Raw genomic sequence first — 14,761 nt, 5'->3', positions numbered from 1 at the left:
CTCTGAGCCTCCAGTGAAGATTCTATGGTACAGCCGCGATCAGCCTGCAGGCAAGGCCTCCCTTGAAGAAGCTGGGGTTGAGCTGCCACCCCAAAGCACTCCTACATCTGTACCCACCCAGGAAGGACCAAGCTGTCCAGAGAAATCCATCTTTGAGGAGTTCCCGCCTTCAATCGCCCATCATTGATTCCGGTGAGGAGGATCAAGAACCGCACAGCTTTTGACCCTCTGCTGGATTTGCTGGCACCAGATTTAAGCATCTGTAGTACCCTTGCGGGAAGATAAACCTGAACAGATAGCCCCACTTGTTCCTAAGCCCGCGCTCTCCCAGAACTGTCCAAGGGGGATTTCTTGGGAGAGTCCGATCTTCAACCTAGACGACTTGTTACCCCCATCTTTGGAGCCTGAGGTCCCTTGTCTATGGCCCCTTCTGCCACAGGAACCTCAGTTTGCCATTTCGGCCCCAATAGAGCATACTGGGTACAAACATTACCGGCCACCTGATGCCCATATAACTTAAGGGTCACTTCCAAGACACAGATTACCTGCTTCGCTCAGTTACAGCGCTAAATGGAGATATATGCGAGTACCCATTATCGGTGAACATTTCCTTCTGTCCCGGAACATTTAGAGGAAGAGAGACCCAAGATAATAGTAGGGCCATGTGGGAGAAAATGTTTATCCCCGAACCCTTGCAAAGCTTTTTCCAACAAAACAAATATGTGGAGACAGAGTTTCACAGAAACCTGATGATTGCCCGGTCATGCGCTGTGTCCGAGGATTCCACCCCACCTTGGGAGCACCAGTTTTTTTGCTGGATCCCGAATATTAGTTTTAAATGGTTACCATTTTTATGTGTATGCTAATGTAGAACTATGGGCAAAATTTCTTATTTTTGTATAGCGTAATGAAGGGTCATTACCTCTGTTTATTTTTTGCCATTTGTGTCCCATTGGGGAGATTTCTTTTCACTTCCTGTCCCATAACCAAAACAGGAAGTGAGAGGAAAGTGAGGCAAGCCCTGTAAATTAAGGGACTCCCTTGGGGATCTCCAGGTCACCAGAATAAGTGTCCCCATTGGATGATTTACCCTCCATTACTTTTACATTCAACGATAATGGTAAACAGGGCAAATAGAGTAGAGAGGATTGAATCTCCCTAACTAGGGCACAAAAAGCAATACAAATTGACAGGTGTTCTAATCCATCTCCACCATCTCTATACTTGTAAGCACTTTATTATTATGAGGTCGTCATTGTGTTGGGATCTCTTTCAGGCTTTGGCACAGCGAGATGGCTTGCTTCTAAGGGGGAGGATTGTAGCCAGGTTAAAATGTCGGTCGATGTCCTGGTCAGGAGGGTAGGCGTTAATGCCTTTCCTGTTTTTTTTGGTGGGGAACCGGTTGAGATTCAAATCATTGATGGGCAGGCTGAATGTACCAAATTGATTGGTTGATCAACTTTGGTACAACCAGCCTGTCGGATTTGCGTCAGGTTGTCACAAGTGACTGCTATAGCGGCCAGCAATAATCACCTGCTCCCACCCCTGCGAAGAGAAGACAATGACCCAGCAGGAGGGATTCCCGTCAGCGCTGTCTGTGCTTATGGGGGATGTGTGTGAATTTCCTGCAACTTGTGGCGGCAGGAAGAATTTGCACCGTCTATGGCCTACCTAAGGAATTTTGAGTTTCAAAAGTTCCCAGGTGTGTCAATGGAATCGGATTCTTCTTACTAGCTTGCAGAGAGATGCATGAAGAGCTGGGCGAACGTACTTGTCAGTTAAAGTATCGCAGTGGTGTATCGCAAAAAATGGCCTGGTCATTAAGGTGGGTAAATCATTCCGGGGCTGAAATGGCTAAGGGGGGCATGACTACATAGTTTTGCTAATAGGTGCCCTTCGCTCCTGTTTCAAGAAGTTGGGAGGTATGGATTAGCATGCAAAAAAAAAAAAAAAAAAAAAGACGTTTATTTATCCGCTATTCTCATCATGTGTACGAGGCTTTAAAGGAATTAGGTGGGAATTATGCCTTTCAATGTTGGACTGTCCAACTAATGCAGGGACTTCCTCTCACTTCCTGTTTTGGCTATGGGACAGGAAGTGAAAGTAAATCTCCCCATTGGGACAAAGATGACAAAAATAAACCTTACAAGGGTTATAACCCTCCCTTAACTGCTTAAGGACCACCTCCTGCACATTTATGTCGGCAGAATGGCACGACTGGGCACATCAAAGTACAGGTACGTTGCGCTTTAAGTGCCCAGCCGTGGGTCACACTCGCGACCCGGTCCTGAGCTCCTTGACCGTGGCCGCGGGACCCGCAAACCTGATCGCCGCTGGTGTCCCGCGAGGTCAAAGAGCTGAAGAACAAGGAGAGGTATGTGTAAACAAACCTCTCCCCGTGCTTCCTAGTGAAACTGTCACCGATAGTCTGTTCCCTGTCACATAGTTGCCAACAATGTAAAAAAAAAAAAAATTCAATTACACTTTTTTTGGCTGTAGGCGGAGTCACACTACAATTAGGGGGCGGGGCATGCATTTGCAGGCGTGCCATAGATACGAGAAAAACTGCCAAAAAACGGGCGTGGTTTACGCAAAATAGTGGGCGGGGCTTAAATGGTCATGGCTCAAATGGGGTGTGGTTAGAGTCTGAGACAAATGAGGGATGGGGAGGGAAAGGGAGTGTAGAGGGAGAGGGATGGAGGGACAGCAGCCCCAGATCCTACACCACAATAACAATATGTAATCCAGAGTTTAATAATCAGAAGATAAAGATACTAAAAAACACCTGGTGTTAGCGCTTCAATCATCCCAGCACCATGGTTGTTATCGTGTCAGGATGATTGAAGCGCATTATTTCTGTTATTACATTGTAAAATAAAATGAAAACTCACCATAATGCAGAATTAGTGGGACCACCAAGCGTGTCATTAGCCACGTCGCCTGCCACTAGATGCCATCAGGTGCCCCCAGCAGAGTCCGTCCTTCCATCAGGCACCCCCAGCAGAGTGCCTCCTTACATCAGGTGTCCCCAGCAGAGTGCCTCAAATCAGTGCCCCCAGCGGAGTGTTGGCTGCAGTCTAGCTACATCTCCTCAAGAGTGGTGACAAGGGGGGGGGGGGGGGGGGGAGAGGTGTGTGGGTGGAGGGACTTTGTTACAGGCTGACTTGGGGAAGGGTGGAGGCATGGTGGCGATTTGGGGGTGCAGGCATGGTGGTGACTAGGCCGGAGGGGGTGCAGGCATGGTGTTGACATGAGGAAAGGGAGGAAGCAGGTATGGTGGTGACACGGGGGGGGGGGAGGGGAGTACAGGTATGGTGGTGACACGGGGGGGAGCAGGTATGGTGGTGACATGGGGGAAGGAAGTGCAGGTATGGTGGTGACATGGGGGGAGGGGGGAAGCAGGTATGGTGGTGACACGGGGGGAGGGGAGTGCAGGTATGGTGGTGACACGGGGGGAGGGGAGTGCAGGTATGGTGGTGACACGGGGGGAGGGGAGTGCAGGTATGGTGGTGACACGGGGGGAGGGGAGTGCAGGTATGGTGGTGACACGGGGGGAGGAGAGTGCAGGTATGGTGGTGACACGGGGGGAGGGGAGTGCCAGGTATGGTGGTGACACGGGGGAAGGGGAGTGCAGGTATGGTGGTGACACGGGGGGAAGGGGAGTGCAGGTATGGTGGTGACACGGGGGGAAGGGGAGTGCAGGTATGGTGGTGACATGAGGGGGGGGGGGGGAGCAGGTATGGTGGTGACATGAGGGGGGGGGGGAAGCAGGTATGGTGGTGACATGAGGGGGGGGGGAAGCAGGTATGGTGGTGACATGAGGGGGAGGGGAGTGCAGGTATGGTGGAGACACGGGGAGGGGAGTGCAGGTATTGTGGAGTCCTTCCATCAGTGTGACTGTGTCCATGCTCATCAAAAGGAGGGAGCCAGGACTGTTTGCAACTATACTTTTCTCTCCTAGGAGCTCCTACTGCAAGAGGCACCCACCCTGCGGGCTCTGTCCGTCTATAGGAGGAACCACACATGCTCTGCCTGGCTCTCCCACACCCGACGTCACTGTGTCACACACGGGGCTGAGCAGAGGTTGGCGGCGGCGTGTGGAGACTGAACATTTCCTTGTGTTCAGTGGAGAGCGGGGAGGGGCTTGTGTTCTGGCAGATAGTGTCCTGCCATCATATAGTGTCCGCCCCGTACTGCGCATGCGCAGTACGGAGCAGAAGAAGCTTCGGAAAATTTCCAAAGATGAACGGTGCCTGCGCCGTGAGTGGAGGTGGTAGCTCCACCATCCAAGCGGACATAGGGTTGGGAAAATTAGAGGCCCCTCGTGGGCTCGCTTTGCTCGCCACGCTTCAGGCTCGGCCTCGCTGCGCTCCGCTCTTGTATATTCCAACTCTATGTCCACTTGGATAGTGGGGATAGAACCCTGGACTCACGGCGCAGGCGCCGTTCATCTTCGGGTATTTTCAGATCTGCGTGTGCTGTGTACTGCGCATGCGCAGTACACAGCGGACACTATCCGATGGGGGACAGTATATGATAGGACACCGGCAATCCCTGTAGCCAATAGGCTTCAGTGTACAATATAATTTTCTATTTGTACACTGAAGAGAGAAGCCGATTGGCTGCCCCTTTCCTCTGCACTGAACACAAGGGGAAACAACACTCGTGGAGGCGACGGCGGACATTTTTGAGTAACCTTTGCCGTTTTTTGCCAAAAACACTCCCGATTTTCTTGGGACAAAACCAAAATCCCGGACAATCGGATAAGCTTAAATCGGGACAAGAGTCCCAAAATCGCGATTGTCCCGGGAAAAAAATCGGAACTGTTGGCAACTATGCTGTTCATCAGGAAAGGACTATCAGTGATGTCGAACATAAAGCCACGCCCCCTACAGTAAAAAACAAACAAACACACACACCACACTTAACCCCTCCCCTGCTCCCTAGTGGTAAACTCCTTCACTGCCAGTGTAATTTACACAGGAATCAGTGCATTTGTATAGCAGTGATCGCTGTATAAATGACAATGATCCCAAAAAATGTGTCAAAAAGGTCCGCTGTGTCCGCCATAATGTCGCAGTCACAATAAAAAAAAAATAAATAAAAAAAAATTAAAAAAAAAAAAAAAAAAAAAAAAAAAAAATCGCTGATCGCCTCCATTGCTAGTAAATAAATTAAAATAAAAAAAAAAAAAGAATAAAAATGCTATAAAACCCAACTCCCCCCTATTTTGTAAACGCTATAACTTTTGCGCAAACCAATCAATAAATCGCTAATTGCGATTTTTTTTTACCAAAAATATGTAGAAGAATACATATCGGCCTAAACTGAGGAAAAACTATTTTTTATATATATTTTTTGGGGATATTTATTATAGCAAAAAGTAAAAAATATTGAATTTTTTTTTCAAAATTGTCGCTTTATTTTTGTTTATAGCGCAAAAAATAAAAACCGGAGAGGTGATCAAATACCACCAAAAGAAAGCTCTATTTGTGGGGAAAAAAGGACGTAAATTTGCTTGGGAACCACGTCGAACGACCACGCAACTGTCAGTTAAAGCAACGCAGTGCCGAATCGCAAAAAGGGGCTGGTCCTTTGGCTGCAATTGGTCCGGGGCTTAAGTGGTTAAGTGGGATACACACTATAAGAAAAAATTGAGAGTGAACGTTCGTCTGATTTTTCCTTGATGATTTGCAGAAAATCACAACCGATAAAAGGAAATTCCTACGAAAATCCTTACGAATATCCTTGTACGACAAAGGCTTTTTTTTGTTGTTTCTGATCGTGCGCAGTCTTTTCTGATTTTTCTTGTATGAAAAACTGTACACATTAAGAAAATAGTTCGTCCTGTTCCCGTAAGAGAAAAAAAATTTGGAGTTTGTCCTTCGGGAAATTTTGGAATCGGCTGTCGAAGAGTTGTGTACACACTATACAAAAAGTCTTTGGATGAAAATCTTGGCCTGATTTTCTTATAGTGTGTACGAACCTTTACTCTATCCAACATGAAAAAAATAAAAAAAATAAAAATAAAAAGAGGTTTTGCCTATAGTGCTACTTTACCTAAAATAAATGAGTGATTTCAAGTAAATTTGTAATGGTCAGTCACTTGCACAGGCTAATGCAATTAGGTGGTTAGAACATTCTGGGCCTACAGGCCCGGACTGGCCATAGGCAGACCGGGCATTTGCCCGGTGGGCTGGGGCCGCCCGTGGCCTGTTGATGATCAGGCCGCACAGCGGGAGGTAAGCGGCGGCCTGATCGTGGGTAACACAGGCCACGGCCGCCGCTCGCCTACCGCCATACGGCCGTGCCTGTGTCCTGCGGAACTGGCGGCTGCATGGGCTGTGCTGTGTGTCTCTCTCACACACAGCTCAGCCTCAGCGCCGCGCTGACAGTTCCGCTCTCCTCCTCCAGCTGTGGGCGTCCGCGCGGTGGGGAGAGCTTCAGGCTGCTGTCACTATTCCCCCCTCGCTCCCCCTCCCCTTCTCACGTCGGCAGCAGGGGAAGAGAAGGCGTTCCTTTTTGGTAGTTTTCCCTCCCCATTGGCCAACACAGAGGGCCAATCAGAAGAAACTAGAGGGCATCATGGGAAATGTAGTCCCAGAGATACATGGCACCATTGGTCTCAGCAGGGAGCAGACTACAGTCCCCAGCATGCACTCTGCTGGGGTGAAAGAGAAAACTCAGAAACAAGCTGAGGAGTGCTTGTAGCAGCTACTACAGGAGACATGGCAAATGAAACAGAGGACTGTGCTGGGGGAACTAATAGCCCCAGCACAACCAGCCACGCTGCACCGCACCACCAGAGAGAGTGACGCTGCACCGCACCACCAGAGAGAGAGAGAGAGTGACGCTGCACCGCACCACCAGAGAGCGCGACGCCGCACCACCAGAGAGAGCGCGACGCCGCACCACCAGAGAGAGAGCGCGACGCCGCACCACCAGAGAGAGAGCGCGACGCCGCACCACCAGAGAGAGCGCGACGCCGCACCACCAGAGAGAGCGCGACGCCGCACCACCAGAGAGAGCGCGACGCCGCACCGCACCACCAGAGAGAGAGGCGCGACGCCGCACCACCAGAGAGAGAGCGCGACGCCGCACCACCAGAGAGAGAGCGCGACGCCGCACCGCACCACCAGAGAGAGCGCGACGCCGCACCACCAGAGAGAGAGCGCGACGCCGCACCACCAGAGAGAGAGCGCGACGCCGCACCGCACCACCAGAGAGAGCGCGACGCCGCACCGCACCACCAGAGAGAGCGCGACGCCGCACCGCACCACCAGAGAGAGAGCGACGCCGCACCGCACCACCAGAGAGAGCGACGCCGCACCGCACCACCAGAGAGAGCGACGCTGCACCGCACCACCAGAGAGCCACCCTGTACCTGCAGCGCCAGAGGGAGCCACCCTGTACCTGCAGCGCCAGAGGGAGCCACCCCTGTACCCGCAGCGCCAGAGAGCAGGTCAGTGTCACTGGGCCATGGACACAATAGGAGACAGACAGTACTGGCATGGCCACAATAGGACTGGGACACTATAATATAAAGGGGACTGCCCCGTAAAAGGGCACTGTAATCATTGCAGTGCCCCTTTTTAGTGCAGTTCCCTTTATATCCCAGTGTCGCTGCACATTACAGTGTGGAGGACCAACACCAGCCACCCGGTCCCGGTAATGTCTACCGAACCCCCCCCCCCCCCCCCCCCCCCCCCGGTCCCTGGAAAAAAGGTTGGCTGCTCAATCTAAAATGCCAGGGCCTATTTTTTGTCCCAGTCCGGGCCTGTGGGCCTAACTGCATCAATTCCGTTGTCTGAGAAAAACAAATAATTCCAAATATATATTTGTTTTATATACAAATGACTAATCTCCCAAAAGAACATGTTAAAAATGAATATGGCCCATCTTCCAAAAGAAAGAAAGACCAACAGAGGAGTTAAGAGATAGAGATCTACAGAGATGGACTGGCCATCGGGACTACTGAGAGATTCCCGGTGGGCCTATGGCCAGTGTGGGCCGGTTTCAGCTGCATCTGAGGTGCGCGACGATCTACCTGTCAACCGCTGACAATTGGCGCCTGATGGGTAGATCGAGATGCATGCAGAGTAGCGCAGGAAGCATCTGTCTGTAATAAGTTTTCTCTCATGTCACGCAGTGCTGCTCGCTCCCCGGCAGCCCCTCCTCTCTTCTCGTCTATCCCCATTGGCTTGTAAGATCATCTGGAATAGACGAGATGAGAGCAGGGGCCGCCAGGGAGCGAACAGCGCTGCGTGACATAAGAGAAAACGTATTACTTATTACTCTGCATGCTGGCTAGTAATATCCCATGATGTGCCCAATAATGTGCCCCCTGATGTGCCCTATAATGTGCCCCAACATATACCCCGTGCCCTGATGTGCTATGTGCCCCATGCCCTGTGCCCTAATGTGCCCCATGCCCTGATGTGCTATGTGCCCCAATGTACCCCGTGCCCTTATGTGCCCTGATGTCCTGTACCATGATGTACTGTGCCCCAATGTCCTGTGCCCTGTACACCCCCGTTCCTAAAAATGGGGCTATATTGTGGGCTACAGCTCAGATTTGATTGTATATTTGGTTCTGTTCTAAACTTGACTGAGTTGTGCATTTCTCGCTTTTGCCAGTAGGTGTCACTGGTACCACAGGACAGTGGGAGACTTACAACTATGAATATTCTTTTTCCGGAAATAGACCAGTAGGAGGTTCCTGGCCGCTGTGCATTCTGAGAAGAGGGATATATTGGACAAATGCCACGTGCTCTTAATCATGCCTTACCTCGGGGGCCCTCCTGGCCCGAGGATGTGCTGCTACATATTCTGCAAGTAGGCCCAGAAGCCTGTCTGGGGCCTACTAATCCTGAGGTGGTCCTTAGGCTGTCTTGCCTGTGTGGAAGAAGCCAAGCCAAGCTGAGGAGATCCAGGGGAGGACCCTTGCTGGAGAGAGCCAGGATGAAGACTGGTCTCTCATGAGGGCCTAGTGACTCACCTAAACTACCCTTACAGTATCGCCGGGTTGGCTTAAAAAGGTTCTGGTACTGTCAAGCTGTTCTACAATCTAAACAAGGTAACTAGCTCCTGGCAGCAAAGTCTGTGAGAGAGACTTATCCAAGAGTTCTACTGGCTGCCAAGTCAGAGAGGCTTATCCAGACATTGCACCCGTTGCTAGTTCTGTGTGAGAGACCTTCCCAGGTGTCCAAGATCCTCTTAAAAGAAAGCTGTTTTGCCTTTAGCATTCAAGGAGTAAGTGATCTGCAAAAAGGGTATCTGAAACCTCCCTTAAACTCCCCTACTACTTCTTTGAAGTTCTCATTAAAGCATTGAAAAATACCTAAAGTGACTGGTGCCTGAATTCTGTTCTAACTTCCCATTATAGCCATGGACTCAGCCCTGGAGTGAATGTAAGCTCGCTCCCTGCCTCTGGAGGCACCTTTCTTCTCCCAGTAGACCCGGGGGGGGGGGGGGGGCGCGACATATTTTAATAAATCGTTCCAAAAAATGAAATCATTCCAACATAATGATTACGGCGGAATAAAAGTATTTACTTAAGGAATGCAACCAAAACTAATTTGTTGGTCATGTACATCTCTAGTAGGTAGACATGACAGGTACCCTTTAAAAAAAAAAAAAAAATAGACTCTGCTAAACTTGGCTGGCCCCATCTGCTCACATATGCATGGCTAGCTTTACATATTGATCATTGTTTGTGCAATGTATAGAAGCGCTGACACGGCAGAGCTTGTGGTAAATGACCCCCATCTCCACAGTACGAGTGGCAGAACTAATCCCCCACTTACACGAGCATAATGCCCCCGCCAGGATGCCGTCTGCAGAGCACGGAGCTCCGTGTCAGAAGGGAGCAGCCCGCAGGCTAATGTACCTTCTCATTACACGCGTCTACGTTCTCTCCCTCCGTTCGGGCTTCGCTTAGCAGCTTCAGTGGAGAAACACTTAATAACATATTGTGACTGTTCCGTACATTAAGGGAACAAATACAAAGACGCTGCATCCCTGCGAGGCTTCCGAATATCGGAAAACACCGCTATGGTGGTGGGGGAGCGGAGACTACTGAGATCAGAACAATGGAGGTGATAGCCCGGTGTTATGGAGATTTTAACAATGTTATTTCCAGTCTGTTGAAGCCGCTCAGCGTATTAAATTCCTGGAACGGAGCAAGAGAGTTTGTGCGTCAGCATAGGGAGGTGCTCTTTATGGTAAGAGTGATTAAAATGACACTAAACGGCATGTAAAAAAAATAAAATAAAAAAAATAATCTATTTAAGAATTTATTCTTAAGAAAAAGTCCCTTCTAGTGCTCTCTGCCAACTACAAATCTCCAAATTCCTTTTTTTCTTTTTTGCTGTGATCTGACTTCCTGTTAAAGAGGGGCTATGTTTGTTCTCCATGGTCCCCCTGTATGTAGGAACTTAGCCAACCTGCCTTAGTCCCAAAGTATGTGGAACGTAGCCACCCTACCTTAATCCCACCATATGTAGGAATCTAGCCACCCTACCTTATTCCCACTGTATATAAGAACATAGCCACTCTGCCTTCGTCCCGCTGTATGTAGGAACGTAAACCACCCTGCCGTATTCCCACTGTATGTAGGGACATAGCCACCCTGCCTTCGTCTCGCTGTATGTAGGAACCTAGCCACCCTGCCTTCATCCCATCATATGTAGGAACCTAGCCACCCTGCCTTCATCCCATCATATGTAGGAACCTAGCCACCCTGCCTTCATCCCATCATATGTAGGAACCTAGCCACCCTGCCTTCATCCCATCATATGTAGGAACCTAGCCACCCTGCCTTCATCCCATCATATGTAGGAACCTAGCCACCCTGCCTTCATCCCATCATATGTAGGAACCTAGCCACCCTGCCTTCGTCCCACTGTATGTAGGAACCTATATATCTACCCTGCCTTCATCCCATCATATGTAGGAACCTATATATCTACCCTGTCTTCGTCCCACTGTATGTAGGAACCTAGCCACTCTGCCTTGTCCCACTGTATGTAGGAATGTAGCCACTCTCTCTTGCTCGCTCTCGAGATGGACTATGGATGATGGGATGTGTGGTGTACATAGGGCAGTGTACATGACCACAGCTAATGTACAATACTCATTCCTAACAAATGGAAGTGAAGGAGAGAAAAAAATAAACACACAAGGTTGGTTCGTCCTGGGACTGCGTTACACAGGGGTGCCCAACACCGCTATATGAGCCTGGTGTGAATGATCCCTAAATGTATCCTGCAGTGATGTGAGGACAGAGAAGACTGGTAAGGATTGCGGGGGATGTAAGAGATCACTAATGAAATTATTCATATATAACCTTCAAAATGAGTAATTTAGCAAGTTTACACTGTGGTCAGTGTGCTCCATATTTTCATGCTTTTTTTTTTTTCATGGGCCATTAAAGAGCACGTAAATCCTGATGGGTTTACTTCCTTTGTCTCCCTGCAAAGGTAAAGCATAATGGGCTACTATGCATGTCACTTACCTGACACAGGAGCCAGCGATTTCACCGCTGCCCCCTGTAGTACGGAGCGTCCATCTTCTTCCGGATCCCGATGACGTCACTCCCACGCATGCGCACGGGAGCTGCCACTAACGGCATATCGACATTAGCAGCGGCATGCTGCCAACGGCGATAGTGCGCATGCGCACCGCTGTCTACCGCGCATGCGCCGTAGACAGTTGTGCCCGTCTTTTAAATATCTTCTAAACTGTGCAGGTTTAGGAGATATTTCTTGGACCTACAGGTAAGCCTTAATCTAGGCTTACCTGTAGGTCAAAGTGGTTTGTAAGGGTTTACAACCACTTTAAAATGGTTGTAAACCCTTACATATCCACAGTGAAGTGACTGGCCCCAAGTGATACACAGAGATGAAACAAATCCTCCTACATAAGTTGTACCTGTTAATCTGCAGCACTCTCTTCTCCACATCTGTTCAAAGTCCATAATTTATACAGCTGGTCTGAGCTGTCAGAAATCAGGGGGCAGAGAGATAAACTTACACTCTGCAGAGCTCAGCCAGGAGAGCTCTAAACTGGAGTGGAGGGCAGGGAGACAACCACCACCACCCCCCCCCCCCCCCTTCACACCTTCACATAGCACACAGGAACAGAGCTGAGGCTGTCAATCATAAGCTGTGTGCTGGAACTTCCTCTCATACCACCTTTTTTTACCTGGTGTCAGGAAAACATGTCATTAGTGACCAGGGCTCAAGTCCTGCGGGAACGCATGGGAACGGAGTTCCTGTACTTTTTTCACAACAGGAACTCGGTTCCCGTTAGCAGCCATGTCCTGCAAGACTTTGAATTATGCATGCTGTGTGGCAGGTGCACAGCTCGCAATAGTAAATGCCGCACACCCGACCATTCAGGCATTGCCAGTAGGGGGCCCCATGACAGCTTCTGCTTCGATCTACCTGTCAATCACAGCTAGCTGACGGGTAGATCAGGCTTAGGTGTAGCCGACGGGTAGATCAGCTATTCTGCTCACAGGACATGCAGGGAGAGAGGTGAGCTGAGGGAGGAACATCAGTTTGGGGTGGTAAGCTGAGCACAATACCTGGCAAAGTTTAATGCCAGGAGGGAAGTTTATGTGGAAATATGTGAAGGGTTGGAATAGCAGCGAGTGTGTGTTGGAGCCCTGCAGAGTTTGCAGACCCCCAAGCTAACATACATCTCCTAAGCAGGAACACATCACTATCTCCCCAAGCATTCTGTCCAGATAATGTGCAGTTCATTTATGACCTTCCCGTTTAACTCTGTGCTATCCAAACTCTGTTCAATGAAAAGTGTAAACTCACCACATTAAAACACTATATACAAAATAAAATTCCCCAATAAAGATCAGAACATGATGTTCACATTTGCATGGAAGCACAATTGAATGAATGCTGATTATTCAGAGAATTACCGTATTTATGTTTATTGAGGATTGTTTTTTTTTATGTACTAATAGTTAAGCTTCATACACACAATGCGAAAATTGGATGAAAGATACCACTTTTGAAGTGTTCGTGCATATGAGCGTATCATTTTTTTAATTTTTTTTTTTTGGTGGGCGAGCGGATCTTGAGTGGGAGTTCCCACACTTTTTTCCCCAGGACTTGACCCCTGTTAGTGACTCAGAGGAAGGTGGCAGCAGACAGAAATGACACTTAGTGTTCTGGATTAAGACTAGTTAACACTATAGAGGGATATGCTTTGTTCATACTTCATGATTAAGGTTTACAACTACTTTAACTGTTTGTTGACAAGCCACCATCATACAGCACCAGGTTAGCTCTCCTATGCGAATTGCTGTAGGGCGGCTCGCACCGCCAGTGGCACACACTCACTGTCCGTTGCTTGAGCGCACCCGCGGGTCGAGTAGACTCTATTTCCACCGGCGACCTGCGATCCCCTAGTACAGAGGCAGAACGGGGATTTGCCTTTGTAAACGTATCCCCATTCTGACAGGGGTCGGGACAGATCTACTGTTGCCAGTCAGTCATCGGAAACAGTGATCGCTGTCATGTCCCTGGCAGTCCACCCCCCTACAGTTAGAACACAACCAGGGAACACACTTAACCCATAGATCGCCCCCCTAGTGTTAACCCCTTTCCCTGCCAGTGTAATTTTTACATTGATCAGTGCATTTTTATAGCACTGATCAATGGAATAATGCCACGGATCCCCAAAAAGTGTAATTTGGAGTCAGATTCGTCTCCCGCAATGTTGCAGTCCCGCAAAAAAAGAAACTCAGATTGCCAGCATTACTATTAAAAACAATAAAAATAAATAAAAGTCCCTAAATCTATCCCATAGTTTGTAGACACTATAACTTCTGCGCAAAACCAAAACACCTATTGGTAGTTTTTTTTACCAAAAATATGTAGAAGAATATATAAAATCACATGTAAACAAACTTTCTGTTTTCCTCACACACTGTTACAGTGTGAGGAGAGGAGATCCAGTAATCGGCAAGTGTGACAGGGGACATTTACACCATTAAAATTGGGGCACTGATCATCACTGTCCTGATTATTAGTGCAGCCCCATCAGTGCCGCCTCATTAGTGCCCCCTCATCAGCGCCCATCAGTGAAGGAGGAAAAAAAAACACAAAAAAACAAAACAAACAAAAAACACTTTAAAAAAATTTCGTTTTTAACCCAGTGGTGATTAACCACTTAAAGCGGTAGTAAACCTGCTGACTTTTTTTTTTGTCTACACCCGTAAGGGAAAAGGCATAATGAGCTAGTATGGACCGCATACTAGCTCATTATGAAATACTCACTTTAGAACGAGAAGTTGGTATCTCACCCGGTCCACGCCGAGGGAGCTGACATTTTCCCTCGGCATATCTTCCGGGTATCGCGGATCGGGCGCTGTGAGTGGCCGGAGCCGCGATGTCGTCACTCCCTCGAATGCGTGGCAAGGTCCGGCGTCTGCTGGACTTTCAGCCGAGAATCCCCGGAGCGCATGCGCCGCTGAAATCAGCGGCTCATTGCAAGGGGAATATATCCTAAACCGTACAGGTTTAGGAGATATTCTTTTTACCTACAGGTAAGCCTTATTATAGGCTTACCTGTAAGTAAAAAAAAAAAAAAAAAAAACGACTATACAACCACTTTAAGTACTGCCCCGCGTACATATACTGGGCAGGGCGGCCCTTAAGAGCAATATCACATATATGTAAGCGATTTCTCTTACTCCGCTTTGGGGTGCTCATGCGTGCTGCCGGAGCCCCACTCC

General features: G+C 48.9%; 1 protein-coding gene across 1 annotated transcript in view; it reads right to left on the bottom strand.

Moving 5' to 3' along the window:
• LOC143923894 (rac GTPase-activating protein 1-like) overlaps positions 1–14,761 on the bottom strand; it is a 168,098-nt gene that overhangs the window by 56,323 nt on the left and 97,014 nt on the right. The window lies entirely within an intron of this gene.

Source organism: Lithobates pipiens, unplaced genomic scaffold, assembly GCF_037356315.1.
Source record: "Lithobates pipiens isolate NorthernLeopardFrog02 unplaced genomic scaffold, aLitPip1_a1.2 Scaffold_22, whole genome shotgun sequence".
Taxonomy (NCBI): domain Eukaryota; kingdom Metazoa; phylum Chordata; class Amphibia; order Anura; family Ranidae; genus Lithobates; species Lithobates pipiens.
The sequence above is the reverse complement of the archived record's forward strand: the minus strand, read 5'-3'. Positions and strand labels throughout refer to the sequence as shown.